Below are 18,253 nucleotides of genomic sequence, written 5' to 3' on the forward strand. Positions count from 1 at the left end.
GAATGAACCAAACCCAAAATTAGCAGAAGAAAAGCAATCATAAAGATCAGAGCAGAAAGAAATAATATTTAAATGAAAAAAATCAATGAAACAAAATGTTAGCTTTTTGAAAAATTAAACAAAATTGACAAACCTTTAGCCAGCCTAACTAAGAAAAGAAGAGAGAAGATCCAAATAAATAAAATCAGAAATAAAAAAGGAGACATTACAACTGATACTGCAGAAATTAAAAGGATCATTAGTGGCTACTGAGCAACTATATGCCAATAAATTAGAAAATCTAGAAAAAATGGACAAATTCCTAGTTACATAAAACCTACCAAGATTGAACCAAAAAAAGAAACCTAAGACCTAAACAGACCAATAAGAAGTAATGAGCCTAGGTGTTGTGTTTCACGCCTGTAATCCTAAAAATCCTATGTATCCTATGTTGATACATCATATCAACAGAATGGATAAAAACCACATGATCATTTTAATTGATGCTGAATCTTAGCACTTTAGGAGGCTAAGGAGGGCAGATTGCTTGAGCTCAGGAGTTTGAGACAAGCCTGGGTAACATGGTGAAACCCCTCATCTCTACAAAAAGTACAAAAAAATTAGCTGAGAATGATGGTGCATGCCTGTAGTCTCAGCTACTTTGGGGGCTGAGGCAGAGGATACTCTGAACATGGGAGGTTGAGGCTGCAGTGACCCAAGATCATCCCACCATTACACTCCACCACCTTGGGTAACAAAGTGAGGCCCTATCTAAAAAAAAAAAAAAAAAAAAAAAAAAAAAAAAAAGAGTAATGGAATTGAAGCCATAATAAAATGTCTTCCAGTAAAGAAAAGCCCAGGACCTGATGGCTTCACTGCTGAATTCTACCAAACATTTAAAGAAGAACAAATATCAATTCTAGTCAAACTATTCTGAAAAATAGAGGAGAAAGAAATGCTTCCAAACTCATTCTATGAGGCTGGTATTACCCTCATGCCAAAATCAGACAAAGACACATCAAAAAAGGAAATCTATAGGCCAATATCTCTGATGAATATTGATGCAAAAATCCTCAACAAAATACTACAAACAAAATTCAACAATACATTAGAAAGATCATTTATCATGACCAAGTGAGATTTATCCCTGGGATACAAGAATGGTTCAACATACACCAATCAATCAATGTGATACACTGTATCAACAGAATGAAGTATAAAAATCACATAATCATTTTAATTGATGCTGAAAACCATTTGATAAAATTCAACACTGCTTCATGATAAAAACCCTTAAAAAACTGGGTATAGAATGAATGTACCTCAACATAATATAAGTCATATATGACAGACCCACAGCAAGTATCATACTGAATGGGGAAAAGTTGAAAGCCTTTCCTCTAAGACTGGAACACAACAAGGGTGCCCACTGTCAGCACCGTTATTCAACAAATTAATAGTACTAGAAGTCTTAGTGAGAGCAATTAGACAAGAGAAAGATATAAAAGGCATCTAGATTGGAAAGGAAGAAGTCAAATTATCCTGATTTACTCAGGATATGATCTTATATTTGGAAAAACTTAAAGACTCCACAAGAAAACTATTAGAAATGACAAACAGATTCAGTAAAGTTGCAGGATACAAAATCAACATACAAAAATCAGTAGCATTTCTATATGCCAACTGTGAACAATGTGAAAAAGAAATAAAATACTAATACCATTCACAGTAACAACATGTAAAATTAAATACCAAGGAATTAACATAACCAAAGAGTTGAAAGAGATCTATATTTAAAACTATGAAACATTGATGAAAAAAATTGAAGATGACACAAAAAATGGAAAAATATTCCATGTTTATGGATTGAAAGAATCAATAGTGTTAAAATGTGCATACTACCCAAAGCAATCTGCAGATTCAATGCAATCCCCATCAAAATACCAATGACATTCTTCACAGAAATAGAAAAACAATTTTAAAATTTATATGAAACTGCAAAAGACCCAGAATAGACAAAGCTATCATAAGTAAAAAGAATAAAACTAGAGAAATCAAATTACCTGACTTCAAATTATACTGCAGAGCTGTAGTAACCAAAACAGCATGGTACTGGCATAAAAATAGACACACAGACCAATGCAACAGAATAGAGACCCCAGAAATAAATCCACACACCTACAGTGAACTCATTTTTGACAAAGGTTCCAAGAACATACATTGGAGAAAAGATAGTCTCTTCAAGAAGTGATGCTGAGAAGACTGGATATCCATATGCAAAAGAAAGAACCTAGACCCCTGTCTTAATCCATTTTCATGCTGCTAGTACAGACATATCTGAGACTAGGCAATTTATAAAATAAAGAGGTTGAATGGACTTACAGCTCCACATGGCTAGGGAGGCCTCACAATCATGATGGAAGGCAAAGAAGAGCAAGTCACATCTTACATGGATGGTGATAGGCAAAGATAGAGAGTGTGTGCAGGGAAACTCCACCTTATAAAGTCATCAGATCTTGTGAGATTTATTCAGTCACAAGGACAGCATAGGAAAGACCTGCCCCCATGATTCAATTATGTTCCACTGGGTCCCTCTCACAACATGTGGGAATTCAATATGAGATTTCAGTGGGGACACAGCCAAACCATATTAACACCTATCTCTTACCATGTACAAAAATCAAATAAAACTGTATTAAAGACTTAAATCTAAGACCTTAAACTATAAAACTACTGAAAGAAAACATTGGGGGAACTCTCCAAGACACTGGACTGGGCAAAGACTTCTTGAGCAATAACCCACAAGCACAGGCAACCAAAGCAAACATGGACAAATGGAATCACATTAAGTTACAAAGCTTCTGTATGGCATATGAAGCAACCAACAAAGTGAAGAGACAACCCACAGAATGGGAGAAAATATTTGCAACTACCCTTCTGATAAGAGATTAATAACTAGAATACTTAAGAAACTCTACAGGAAAAAAAGTCTAATAATCCAATGAAAAGATGGGCAAAATATTTGAATAGACATTTCTCAAAAGAAGATATACAGATGGCAAACAGAAAGGCATATGAAGAGGTGCTCAACACCACTGATAATCAGAGAAATGCAATTCAAAACTACAATGAGGTATCATCTCACTCTAGTTAAAGTGGCTTATATCCAAAAGACAGGCAATAACTAATGCTGGCATGGATGTGGAGAACAGGGAACTCTTGTACACTGTTGGTGGAAATGTAAATTGGTACAACCACTATGGAGAAAAATTTGGAGATTCCTCAGAAAACTGGAAATTGAGCTACCATATAATCCAGCCATCCTACTGCTGAGTATATGCCCAAAAGAAAGGAAATCAATATATGGAAGAGATAGTCACTCTCCAATGTTTGTTGTAGCACTGGTTACAATAGCTAAGGTTTGGAAGCATCTAAGTGTCCATCAACAGATGAATAGAAAGGAAAATGTGGTACATATATATAATGGTGTAATATTCAGTCATAAAAGACAATTAGATCCAATTATTTGTGACAAAATCAATGGAACTGAGGATCATTATTTTAAGTGAAATAAGCCAGGCACAGAAAGACAGACATCACATGTTCTCACTTATTTGTGGGATCTAAAAACAAAATCAATTGAAGTCCTAGACATAGACAGTAAAAATATTGTTACCAGAGGCTGGGAAGGATAGTGGAGAGTTGAGGGGGAGGTAGGAATGGCTAATGGGTACCAAAAAAAAAAAAAAATAGAATAAGACCTACTATTTGATAGCAAAGTAGGATGACTACAGCCAATAATAACAGAATTGCATATTTTAAAATAACTTAAAGAATATAAATTGGATTGTTTGTAGCACAAAGGATAAATGTTTGAGGGGATGAATACCCCATTCTCCATGATATGCTAACTTCACATTGCATGCCTGTATCAAAACATCTCAGGTACCCTGTAAATATATACAGCTGTAATGTACTCACAAAAAACTCTCATATTTTAAATCAATGAAAAATAAATGGATCCACTCAATAAAATTATGTGGAGAAAATTGGGGAAAAAAGGGATTTAGTCAAGTGAAATTATTCTAAAAATAAAAATACAAGTATAAGTGACCTAGGATCTTTTCCCTTACACAGGACTTCTAGGTAGAATATGATTTGTGCATCTCTCCAAACTTAAATCTTTCATTTTTTGAGGACTTAAGAAAAAAATGTGAATTTAGAGACCTAATTTTCATTAAAAGCTCATTGCCCAAATCTCCCTCCTTCCCACACTAATTTTTCTCATTTCCTCTAATGTCAACCTTTAAATCACTTAGTCATCAGAAAACAACATTCATATGGCCTGTAAAGTTATCAGAACACTAGTTCCTCAAATTATCAGTAAGTAATTTCTTAGTTTATTTAAAAGAACTGTACCATTTTTTGATAATTAAAGCCCAAGTAGTATGAGGTCCAGCTTAGTGGACTGTCCTCAGAGATGCAAATAAAGCCACTAGTCTTCCTCTTGAAAACTGTTTCCTCAGTGGCTTGTAAGTAAAAGGAAGAACAAAAATAATAAAGATCAGAGCAGAAATCAACAAAATATAAAATGTATAAACTATAGATAAATGAAATCAAAAGCTGATTATTTGAAAAATCAATAAAATTAATAAACCTCTAGCTTACACTGATCAAGACAAAAGCTAAAAAAATCTAAATTACCAAATCGGGAATGAAAAAGGAGATATTAATGCAGAGGTTGGAGATATCAACACAGATGTTACAGATATTAAAAGGGTAATCAGGAAATGTTACAAACAACTTTATGCCAAAAAATCTGACAATCAATCAGATAAAATGGATGAATTATTTAAAAGAAACAAATAATTAAAAGGTTTGCAAGAAAGAACAGAGAACTAAATAATTCCCTATCTAGTAAAGAAATTCAATTCATAATTATAAGCTTTTCATAAAGAAAACTCCAGGCCAAATTTCTTCACTGGAGAATTATATTAAACAGTTAATAAAATATCTTTCAGAAAATTTAGGAAGAGGGAGTACTTCCAGACTCATTTTATACGGTCAAATGTGACATGTTTTTGAGAAAATAGATGCTATGCTTCTATATATTGGTAATACACAAAAAGTTGCTCACTGAGTTTTCTCACATTCTACTTGGAATAGAATTTATCTGAACATCATCCCATTCTCTATGGCATAATTCTGAGAATTTTTTTTTTCACTATGATACACATGGGAGATGATTACCTGTTCATCATATACTCTCAAGGGCTTTCCTAAGGTGGGTGCAACTCCTGGTGCTCTCATTGTAACATGCTCTTTCTCTCCTTCGCTCTCCTGATCAGGGAATGTCTACTGAGAGAGTCATACAGAAATAACCATCTTTTAAAAAAACATATAGATCATTTGTAATGATTATTAGTATTGTTTGAGCAAAGTACAGTATTTAAGTATTTAGGCTCTGGAGTTCTTAATCCAGTTTATGTCACTTCCTAATTGTAAGTTTGGACAAATATCTTCACCTCTCCTGCTTCATTTTGTAAAACATAGATGATAATGATATCCACACTATGTGTGCAAATTAAATAAATTTATCTTTGGTGCCATCAGTGAAAATCACTGAGATAGAACAGTGTCTAAGCATGTACTAAACATTCAAAAAAGGGTAGCTAGTAGCAACAGCTAATTACTTATGACTATTATTTTAAAACTACTATTAAGAACTAATTATCTGTATTCCACTGGTATTCAATTCAACTCAACATTATGAATAAAAACCATTACTCTAAAAGAAAGGTAGAAACTACGTATTTTGAATTTGCTGCAATTCTGTTTTCTTTGCTAAAGCTGAAAAGCTAAGTCATGTGTGTCATTCAAGTATCATTCTCATCGAGGTCTATTCCATTTTTACAACTTAGAACTTTAATTTTTTTCAAGAGCTGTAGGATTGAGTTGTTATTTTAAGGTTATTCTGAAGTTTTTGACTGGTTTTACTCTCAATAGGCAGGGTAAGTTAAAAATTGGAAAATATCAGAACTTGGGTCTCAGAACTATTGATAGGGATGAGTTTAGGTGGTAGTAGGTGGGAGAGCTCCAGAATGAGGTAAGACAGCGTGGGTGTAAACAACAAGTTCTCTAAGTGGGTGTCTCTTTCATGTGCTTGTTTTCTTCCCTAGCATGGGTTCTCAGTTGTGTAGAAGATGTTTAGTAACAACACCCACTTTGTGCACATAATCACATATCTTATCTTTTTTTCTTAGCAGCAGCTTAATTCTTCAGGCATCCCGGGCTAGAAACCCTAGTCTGGCCTTTCTTTCATCTCCTTTAGCATTGCATTTGCCACTATATTCTCTAGGTGTGTCCTCCAATTTACATGGGACCCCATTATGTGCATAAACGGTTTTTATTGGTTTCCAAAATTTATTGAAGTTATCTGTTTTTGTATCTATCTCTCTAACAGACGAATAACTTCTCTAGGGTGGCACTATCTTCATCCTTCTACCTCTAGCTCTAAGCATAGCACCTAGCACAACATGCTTTCAGTGTGTAGTAATAAGACACTCCTGCTCTTCAGCCTTCTCTCACCGGCTTCTCACACTTCCCTGTCTGTGGACCTGGGGGCCACAGAGAGCCCAAGAGAGCTGACAGGCCTCCGAAGTACAGCCTACAGCCATTCAGCACAAGAATGTCATTCCTCTGAAATATAAAGTTTTATCATATTTGTTTGATATTAAATAATATCTTCAATTACTTATAAGAAAGTTACCATTTCCCAAAATCTTCAAGTAAAATCCACGCTCTGTGAACATTTTGGTGTGTAAATATGAGGGGAGTGTACACCTCAGTTTGAGAAGCACCGCTCTGCTTCATGCAGTGCATTATCTGTTAGGTGAGCGTTTCTGACACATTTGTTAATTATGCCTCTCCTTTGTTTAATCTACAAAACTTCCATACATCCCCTGCATCAAGTTCAAACTCCCCAGTCTAGTTTATATGCGCTTACTGCCTCATTTCTTCCTGCCCCAGGGGAAACACACCACTGCAACTAATCTGTCTGCTTACCATACCTCATACCATGCTCAATTTTATCTCCAGAACTTTGTATTAATTCTCTTAACTGCCATAACTTCTTCATTGTGTTTTTCTTAATATTTTGAAGACCAACTCATACAACTCTTCTGTTAAGAAAAGTTTTATACCAGCGTAGGGTTTTAAAATTTTCTCTAAAATCCTCTGTTAAAACAATTTATTACAATTTCTCATTGTTTCAAGAATTTCCTTTACCTTTTCAGCTACTTTTAAAACAAGGGACAAGGCCTGTTTTCTTTCTGTATCTCCCACATGGGGTGGGGTAGATACTAGACAAATCAAAGAGTATCAGCATTCTTCCATACTTCCAGGGTCACTTGATCTAACCTTGTATAGTAATACGCATTGATTTACCAAACATAAATTGAGTATTTATGATTTACGAGTCACTATGTATAAGATTATTCACACTTATATATAATATATAGCATATAAATTATATATTATATATAATACATATATTTTTGAGACAGGGTCTTGCTCTGTCAACCAGGCTTGAGCTCAGTGGTGCAATCATGCTCACTGCAGCTTCAACCTCCTGGGCTCTATCCATCCTCCTACCTCAGCCTCCTAAGTAACGGGAACTACAGGTTTACACCACCTAATTTTTGAATTTTTTGTAGAGACAAGATTTTGCCATGTTGCCGAGGCTGGACTCAAACTCCTGGGCTCAGGCAATCTGCTCATCTCAGCCTCCAAAAGTGCTGGGATTACAGGTGTGAACCCCCGCACCCAGCCCACACTAATATTTTTGAAAATATTATTGACCTTGTTGAACATTTGTCATGACAAAACTTAGTTCCTCACAAGGAGGCTTGTTTTATTTTTGGACAACTATGAAAGTTCTTCTTTATGATGACCTGAATAAGTTTTTCAGACCTTAGTTCCCCTTCTGGAACAATTCTGAATACATTTAAATCTCTTCTATATAACAGCACTTTGATGTCCATCTTATTTCATTTTTTCATAATTCTATCCCTAGCAGACATTAAAATCTTCACCTTCTGTTCCTTCTCAGTGAATCCCCATGAAAACTCCATAATTTCTAGACATTCCTTCATCTTGTTTCTTCTGAACACACTTGAGTTTGTGACAGTCCCTTTGTAACCAAATACAGTAGATTACTGAAATATTCCCAGTGAAAGTATACGTTGATAAATCAGAGTATTTTAACATTTTAGCCTAGAGATCAGTGTCTCAAACGATATACAGGCAGTTTTAATTTTTTATATCACCAACCCAAAGTCAAGCTTGTTGACAACAATCAAATTTCAAACTATTCCTATGTTATCAAAAAACAAATGACAAAAATTCAAAACAGTCCTCTTTGGAACACATGAAAATGAATATGTAGTAGAATTTCTGTTTGTATTGGTGGCTAGTGGCCACTCATATTCCAGATTCAGAACATCTGGCATTATCTGTTACAAAAACATGAATGAAATGTAGAGTGAACTCACAACAATCACAATCTGTGCTCTTCTGTTCCTCGGCATAGAACAATGGGTCCTACACTCATTCTGAGTTCACGTTGTTAAACACTAGATTTGGTTTAGCCCTAGACAGGCAGCAACAAAGGCAACACTAGATTTGTGAGTTGGTATTCCAGGAACACGATTTTATCATATGAAAGAACTTGCCTACAATTGCCTTTTGATGAGATAAACTTAACATCAGGACAAATTACTTGTCAGAATTCCAGTATTCTCTACTTTTTAGCTGACACATTTAGTTTAACCTACAAGTATCAAGATAATTAGGTGATTTGCTTTTAGGGACTTATGAAATAACAGCTGCATTTATCAGTTCTCAGGAAGGAAAGTAACACAATATCCTAGAAGCTGATACTTTAAAATATCCTTGAATAATAAAAATCTGAAGAGGAATGTTAAGAAAGTTCTATTGCTGACAGAGATTAACGTTGTTGTCCTGGACAAAATTCTTGATTATTCTATGACTTTGTTTACCTAAATGTTAAACAGTTATATTAATTATTCTCTCTCCCTCAGTTGCTTGGTAGCATATTAAAATCTGAAAAATCCCTAAAACTGGCAAGGAAATGTCAGAGAAAGTACCTAATAGTCAAAAAAGGAGGAAGGGAATTACTGAAGCACCTGACAGCATGAAGCAATCATAACTCAATGATCAGAGAAAAATCAATGAATCAAAAATAAACAATTTTTCACTTGAATAGACATTCTCTGCTCTGCAAGTTTTATTGTCTCATTAATTTTGACTCCTCTGAATGGTTGTTGGACATATCACATGGTGAGGGTAAGTACACTTTGACCCCATCCTCATCTTGACTATTGACCTGCATCGCAAGGTACCTTCAAAAGAGGATGAGGGCTTAGTATTCATCCTTTGAAATGTGGGCACTGAATTGATTTTATAAAAATTGCTTTACTTCTAACCTAAAGAGGATCCCAAAGTGTCCCGTTACTGTTATCGAAGACATATTTCTCTTCTTGAGCAAGTCTCTGCATCTCAATTGTTCTCATTATAAAATGAGAATAACAATAGCATCTAACTTATTACGATTGTAATGCTTAAGTAATGAGCCTAAATGATAAGATAAACACCTCTTAAAACCATGTCTTATGTCAATGACATAGTATTAGTAATATTAGTGACAATAAGTAATACCTATTATTAATTTTAAATTATCATTCATAGTCTCAACTTCAACTTTTATGTGAATGCTCATAATTTCTAATGACTGATAAACCCTTGTTACCAAACATTGCAATGTTGCAGGCCCTGTGCCTCTCCCTCCAAAATCAGCTCAGAATTGTAACCCTCTCTTTATTGAGTTCAATGTGGCTGCTCCACCTTACCTCCCACAACTCTACCCTGACCATGCCCCTTTCTCTCTGTTCCAGCCTCACAGCCCCATTCACACGCTCTCTCATTTTCCCTATCATCTGTTGTGGCACGCAATGACACATGCAATACCATATCTGTGCCTTTGTTCATGCTGTTTCCCAAGCCTGAAATGCCATTTACTTGGCACAAACCAAATCCTACCTATCCATCAAAGCCTTCAATTCCTAAAGAAAAGTACCTTTAAAACTTTATCTTCTTGAGCTAAAACACATCTTGTCTATGTAAATTAGGTACCTAATTATAGCACCTTTATTCATATTTTCTTTTGTTCTTTGAATGAAAATTTAAGTTTTTCAACCAAATGCGAGACTTCCTAAGAGTAAAGACGATGTTTATTGGTTCTGGGATTCTTCTAGGTCCCAATGAATCCATTAGTAAATCATAGAGAAATTGAGAATTTGACTGAATAGAATCTCCACTTGAGTCAGTTCTTTCTGAAACAACCTTAGAACATGCCACAAAAATGGATGTGATGGGCACTGTGGCTCACACCTGTAATCCCAGCACTTGGGGAGGCTGAGGCAGGCAGATCACCTGAGGTCAGGAGTTTGAGACCAGCCTGGTCAACATGGTGAAACCCCATCTCTACTAAAAATACAAAAATTAGCCAGGCATGGTGGCAGGTGGGTGCCTGTAATCCGAGCTACTCAGGAGGCTGAGGCAGGAGAATTGCTTGAACTGGGGGCATGAAGGTTGCAGTGAGACGAGATCCTGCCACTGTACTCTAACATGGGTGACAGAGACTCTGTCTCAAAAAAAAAAAAAAAAAAAAGATAGCTATGAGTGGTAGATACCACATTTATAATTCCCTAATAGATATTCCCTCATTATAGCTATCACTTTATGACTTATTTCATTGGCTACACCTCATACAAGCCCAAAACACAATGAATGTTCCCCCAAACCTATTATTACCTCCATTTGGCAGATTAAGAAACTAAGATAGAGGTTAAGTAATTTTCCTCCAGAGATAAAGCTAAAATGTTATTATCGTCAAGCAGGTACCTGTACAGTTTTTCCTGCATTTAATTACACACTATATGTACTCCTTTATCCATTAGTAATATAATAGAAACAGTATGGTCTGTTTAATTTTTTAACAGAAACAGTATGGTCTTGTTTAATTTCTTATGTGGAATCTTTGTAACTAAAAGTCACAAACTAGCAGCCCATGGCTAAATCTGCCCATCGCATTTATTTTATTTGGCTTATTCTTTAAAATTATATTTAAAAAGCAGATATTTCCATATAGAAGATTTCATGTAAAAACCTGGATTTCTAGCTTCTTTGGAATGAATGCAAGTTAGATCAAATACGTAAATATGAAAAAAAAATCATTCAAGTATCAGAACAAAGCCATGAGTTGCTATTTGCATACTCTTGGGAGATAAAATGCCTTTCTAATATATGAAGTCCAAAATCCGTAAAGAACTTTTTATGTAAAAATTTAAAAATATAAGTAGCAAAAGAGTCAGAAAGAGAGAGGGGAAGGAAAGGGAGGAGGAGGAAGAAGAGGAGGAAGCCTAAAGACAAATTAGGTAAAAAAAATTTACAATATGTATATTAGGCAAATGCTCAACTATTGCTAATATACAAGAAAAATCAGTAAAATCAATAAGAAAATGATTAAATTCCCAACAGAAAAAGAAGACATACTTAAGAATTTATAGACGAAAAAACACAAGTTCCAAATAAACATATAAAAAGACATTTTAACTCCCTAACAATGAAAAAACTTCATGGGCAACAAAGTGAGACCCTATCTCTACAAAACAATCTAAAATGGTGGAGTCCTCCTGTAGTCCCAGCTACTCAGAAGGCTGAGGTAGGAGGATGGCTTGAGCCCACGAATTTGAGGCTATAGCAAGCCATGATCACACTACTGCATCCCAACTTAGGCAGCAGAATGAGACCCTGTCTCAAAAATAAAATAAAATAAAATAAAATAGAAAAATATTCAAATCAAAATAACAAGATACAATTTTTGCCCATCATATCAGCAATTGTTAAAAACATCAATATCCATTGTTGAGAAAGGTGTAGGAGAACAGATGCTCTTGTACATTATGGTGGAAATGTAAAATGGTACAACCTTTTCGTAGGGCATTTGACAACAACCACTATAATTTTTAACGTGCCTTTTAAAAAAATCTGATGATTCCAATTCTAGGGATTTATTCACACATTGAAAAATGTGTGCATAAAATATTTATTGTAGAATATTTGTAATAATTAAACAAATGTAATGTCCAAGTCAATAGAAATATTTAATAAATTATGGTATAGCCACACAATGAGATACTAAGGAGTCATGGAAAAAAGTATATGGCATACTATAAGCAATGTATCTATGTATTTTATAATCCCATTTAAAAATAATTATATATTAATATGTGGGAAAAATCTAGAATACACATAAACCATTAATAGCCATCTTCTCTGATTGAACTCTTACATATGCTTATACTATTTGCCTTGCTTGAATTTTTAACTAGGATATTATTTCTATCTGTCCTGCAAATAAAACAACCCAACTATATAGCTATTTTATGATTCCTTTAGTATCTGCTTCTTCTTCATCACTTCTAGAGAGCTCTGTGTTCTGGACCATCTAGAGCACAGATTCTATTACTTTCTCCTATTACTGTCTCCATAAGTAAAATCAATAAGAAAGTGATTAAACTCCAAATAGAAAATTTAATTTTCTATTGGGAATTTTGCCCTCCATCCAAGGACCCCATGCTCTTACATAGTTAAAATCGAGCAGACAGGTGAGGGAGAAAATGTCTTTAGTCTTACATACTAAACCTTCACTTAGTTTTCTTGGGCAAATTGCTTATTGGTTTCTTTGTTTGTAAAATGGTCATAGTAATATCTAATTATGAAGGTGGCTGTAAAGATTAAATGAAAATGTAAATGGCTGGCATATGGTAAGTACCAGCTTAGTGTTAGTTGCTATTTTCATCACTATTGCTATCAACTGTGTCTCCTAGTGTTAGGACTTTGCCTACGCTATTCACTATTTTATTGAGTTCAGTTTTATACGTGAATGAGTGCCTGAAAAAATATTTCTTGGTATTTTTGGCCACTTACCCCCAAATGATTCCTGTTAAAATGGCCAGTAAGTATTAAAACATTTTTCAGTTTAGAGACTGCTTTTACAGGCTGACTCTAAGAAACCTTGATCATGTTCACCCACTTGAAGACTTTATACAGTGAAATGCTAGAATTGCCCAGTACTGAATTAGCAATGCTCTGGAAATGAAGGACTGAAATATAGAAATGCAAAGGTTCATCTCTCTGCAGACAGGGCAGGGTAGAGGAGTTGAGAGGAAGAAACCATATTTGCATAAACCCCAACCCAATCTTCCTTTCAGTTTACTCATCGAGATTTCACTACAGATAAAAAGTAGACCTGTATTTACTGACTAACCAAAAATATTTTTTTTCTTTTATCTTTTCAGGTCTGAAATCTTAGAAAGTTTTTGTAGTTTGATAATTCTTGTCAAAAGAGCCTCTAAGAAAGGTACAAACAGCCCAACTTAATAAGACTCTTAAGATTTGATTTTTAAAAAATCTCTTCATGCTTGTCTGTATGAGATGATTCTTTGCCTGAATAAAGAGACATGTTACCAGGAAAAAAGATTGTTTTTGAGTATGGGCAGGGGATTCCTGATACAATCAAATTATTACACTATGTTTTCTTGGGTTTGTCATTTAAGAAGGAATTTCATTTCCTTCACAGTGAATTTCCTTGCATTTGTTGATTGCTTTCAATCTTAATGCCATTAAAAACTGAGCTTATAAAAAATACAATTTCTGAATATGAAAAAAAGAAAAATAACAAAAAATAAAAAGAATTCTGAACATGGAAAAACAAATTGCTTGCTCATTCTCATTTTTGGTGATGGAAGGTATGACTGCAATCATTGTGATGCACACACCTCCCTTACTTTCAGTTTTTCCCTTGTTAAGATATGGAAAGTAATAAAGAGGATAATTTGAATAAAGGTGGGAAGACCAAGTCTTGGGCAAATTTCTCCATTGCTTTTGCTTATATTTTCAAGTTGATGTGAATAAAAACTCCAGTCTTTTAAGATAATATTAATGCCAGGACTGTAGCATGTCTTTCCATTATATCAACTCTCTAATCATCCTTCATCTTTCCCTGTTCAGAAGGGAAAATACGTACCAATGTTTGCGACAATGCTGTGTAACTGGTTAAAGTTTTCCATTTTTTTAAAGGTTTAACTTTTTAAAAATTCCATATCATTATGGTTCTGTCAAAAACTGAGAACTCTGAATGCTTTAGAAATACAGGGCAAAAATTCACATTTGATTTGAAGGAAACATTTTTTGTTTGTTTGTATATCTCAATATTATTACAAATACTACCCAGCACCAAAAATAAGTTTGTTTCTTAATGCATAACATATAGTGGGACCATATATTTTACTATCCACATTTCATAGGTCAACAAACAGTTTGAAATCGCTCAAAAAGACTAGCCCACAGGCAGGGATTCATGTTGCCTGAATGAATACTTTGGCTTCTGATTCCCAGTGCACTGGCTGATGCCCCTCTACTAACACAGAGGCTGCTGAAGGCAGAAAAAAGCTCGGCATTTACCAAAGGCCTGGCTAGAAAAAGAGTACTCTATGTGGCTAGAAAATCCAGCCCAGAACCGATGGTGGGCCAGGAAAACAGGGAGAGGTCTGAAGATGGACTCAGATCAAAGACCCAAGAATCACAGGGCAAGAACTGGTGAGTGACACCAGACAAAGAGGAGATGATCTGGGCTAATTCCAAAGATCTGAATGGATGGGTTTGGTTTATTGAGGAGACCAGGGGAAGTCACACGACTATATTAACTCCTAAAACCCAGAATTATGTAATAGTTTAGAAATTAATGATAAAAATATGAATCTACAACCTCTGTTGAGTCCTAAATTATAGTGGGCAATAATCTTAAAACTACTAAAGGTTAGTGAGCCCTTTCTTTGTCTTCATATAACCCATATTATTGGCTTTATCAGTGTAGGGGCTCAAAAGTAGTCACAGTGCTCTAATTTTAGCAGTTAATTGTTTTAGCCTCATCTTCAAGTTGTCAGCAAGTCTCATGACTCAATCTTGAGCTTTTTCTATTTCCCAAGTCTCTAGCCCACGTGAATTGCCAAGAAAGTCAGGTGACTACTCAGTTCAAAAAAGTCTGTCTTGATTCCAAGCACAAGGTGGCAGAGACCCTTGCTTTGATTGTTGCCAGGGGTCCCTCACAGGCCAGTGAACATTGTCTCCTGCTGAGCTGATGTTCTTGCTTTCCAGACCCTGCCCAGGCCATGGTACTGCCACACTGGGCTTTAAGAAGTACTACAATCTGAATGCATTCCCCATAATTCATGTATTGGACACTTAATCTCCAATGAAACAGTGTTGGGAGGTGGAGCATTTTAGGAGGTGTTTAGGTCAAGAAGGCTCTTCCCTCAGAAATAGATTAATGCCATTATAAAAGGGCTTGACAAAGAGTTAGTTCCTTTTTGCTCCTCTGCCTATGGCCATGTGAGGACACAGTGTTTCTTTCCTCTGGAGGATGCAGCATTCATAGAGCCACGTTGGAAGCAGAGACTGGGCATTCTCCAGATCCTGAACCTACTGGTTCTCTAATCTTGGTCTCTTAGCTTCCAGTACTGTGAGCAATACAGTACTTTAAAAATTACCCAGTCTCAGGCATTCTGCTACAGCAGCACAAAATAGACTAAGACAAAATAGGCTTAGAAAGAGGTGGTCGGTTCACATGTTCACAGTCATTTCAAAGGCTGAGGTCAGGGTCAGAGGGGCTCACTGGGAAGGCTGTTCAGCCTTAGCTACATGATATAGATCTCCTCTTGCCCCATGAACCTATCAAAGTAGGCTTCTTATATTTCATAACTTGCTCCTCTCTGGGTCCAGTTATCCCTTCAAACTTCAAGAAGGTCTCAGCCAGAATCATCCCAATGTACCAGAAAGGGTCTAATGACACTGAATTTAAAAAGGCTTTCCCAGGAGGTTGGTCTGCCAGGAGAAATTTGTCCAAAATTACCTACTTCTTCTCTAGCAACCAGCTATGTACATTAAGAGTTGTTGGGAGATGGCTCATGGTCATATCATCCTAAGATTCTGTTCCACCTTTTGCTGGAGTAATGGGTGCCTGTGTACCTTTTGTTTGCATAACTATGTGGAGCTCATGTGATTGGCTGTTTTGAAAAAGACAATCCCTTGTGCCCACCTATGCCAGGGAAGTGTCAGTACTTCAGTGCTGCCTGAAGTTGTTACATCTGTATCCCATTAAGCATTTTGTTATACTTAGAATACAAAATCTAAATACATGTAAAGTCAAGTGGATTAGCCTTATGATACATTCATCTTGAAATTCAGGTATGTCTGAGCATGTCTTTCATTTTTTTTGAGACGGAGTTTTGCTCTTACTGCCTAGGCTGGAGTGCAGTGGCACAATCTCAGCTCACTGCAACCTCCGCCTCCCGGGTTCAAGTGATTCTCCTGCCTCAGCCTCCCCAGTAGCTGACATTATAGGCATGCACCACGAAGCCAGGCTAATTTTCTATTTTTAGTAGAGATGGGGTTTCTTCATGTTGGTCAGGATGGTCTTGAACTCCTGACCTCAGGTGATCTGCCCTTCTTGGCCTTCCAAAGTGCTGGGATTATAGGCATGAGCCACCATGCCCAACCTGTCTGAGCATGTCTTGAAGGCCAACAGAGTGACCTGAAATGGGCTTATTTGCCTAAAGGAAAGACCTCATCCAAACATGCACGATTCCATATCATCTGGTTTGGTTCAAGAACAAAGGATGAGACCATGTGTGGAGGCTCATGCCTATAATCCCAGCACTGAGGCAAGAGGGAGGATCGCTTGAGGCCCAGAGTTGGAGATCAGCTGAGGCAATGTAATGAGACTCTGTCTTAAAAACAACAACAATAACAACAACAAACAGACAAAACAAAGGATAAATGGAAGGCCAAGGGAGGGAAGAGACCAAGGGGTTTGCCACTCAGAATGCCCTTCAGTCCAACCTCCATGGATTTAATTCTAGGGCAGCAGACAGTAGGGGCTATAATAAAGTGTGAATTAAAACTAAGAGAGTTGTTTTACCAAACTTTGTAGACCTTAAGAAACCCAAGGCAATGTTTTCCAGAGGAAAAGCAGGAGAGGAGAGTTTTGTCTAGCATCGAATGCTCGGTGGAAGGAACAGGGCCTTGACACACAGCTTCAAGGCATCACCACAGTGAGCCAAAGAGGACAGAAATGGAAAGTACTAACAAGAAGCAAAAAGTGAGTTAGTAAACACACATGAGCCCTTGCCTGGCCTGTCAATTAACTGGGAGGAATTTCTGCAAAGCAGGGAGGAGCACAAGAGAAATATTTTCTGTGACTGTTACTGGGACTCTACTTGCATACTCCAGTATGGGCTGGGGACACAAAGCCTAAAATATAGTTGAAGTTGAAATGTTTGTTCTTTGGAATTTCACCAGGTCTTATGTATTCTATGTGTTTTCTATAGATAAATATGTTTCAAAAACTATTTGACAGGAATTCTTAGAAATGATAGCAGCTGCTTAGGTACTATAGGGAGGAGAAATTAATCTGAAAAACAGGCCTATATTGTTGGGTAAGAATCAAACATTAGGAACTAAATGATGATGATTGCTTTGTCTCATCTATGGTAATATGTATTCACACCCAAGGCCCAAGGTTCTAGCAAGTGCTGTCTATTCACAAAGTTTTCTACCATGTGGAAAAGTCAGACTTTGAGAACATTTGCTTGCAAATTTCTCTAAAGAGTCTGTACATCAAATACTGAACTTACATGTTTTCACTGGTTGTAATTTAAACCAAAGGACATCTCTCTTTGTGATGATTTTGACCAGTATTATATTTTACTTTTTAAAGAGCTGTTTTTATTTTCATTTTTATTTTGCCTCTTTATTGAATAATCTTTTAGAAGATTCTATTCTTATCTCTCTTTAATCTTTCTGTTATAAGTGAAGGATAGGAAGAAGAAATAAATAGAAGAGTTTCAGACATAAAGACAACTATGGTTCCCGAAGGAAAGGCTGAAACTGTTTCTCTCTCAAAAATAAAATAGTTATTGTTGTTATTACAGAGATAGCAATACTATTTATGTCAAAAATTCAGAAAAATATAAAAATACATACAGAAAAAGTAAATATTATTTCCAAATCATACCATTTAGAAGAAAATCACTGTTAATATTTTAGGAAACAGCTTACTTGTGTCTCCACG

At 35.9% G+C, this 18,253-nt stretch overlaps 1 long non-coding RNA gene across 2 annotated transcripts in view; it reads right to left on the reverse strand.

The window, feature by feature from the left end:
- The window catches only part of LOC144581756 (uncharacterized), a 100,214-nt gene that overhangs the window by 21,424 nt on the left and 60,537 nt on the right, over positions 1–18,253 (reverse strand). For both annotated transcript variants that reach the window (XR_013532918.1, XR_013532919.1), the window contains exon 4: positions 5,230–5,337. This is a non-coding gene — a long non-coding RNA (uncharacterized LOC144581756). The remainder of the gene's footprint in view (positions 1–5,229; positions 5,338–18,253) is intronic.

The sequence above is a fragment of the Callithrix jacchus genome, chromosome 3 (assembly GCF_049354715.1).
Source record: "Callithrix jacchus isolate 240 chromosome 3, calJac240_pri, whole genome shotgun sequence".
NCBI lineage: Eukaryota > Metazoa > Chordata > Mammalia > Primates > Cebidae > Callithrix > Callithrix jacchus.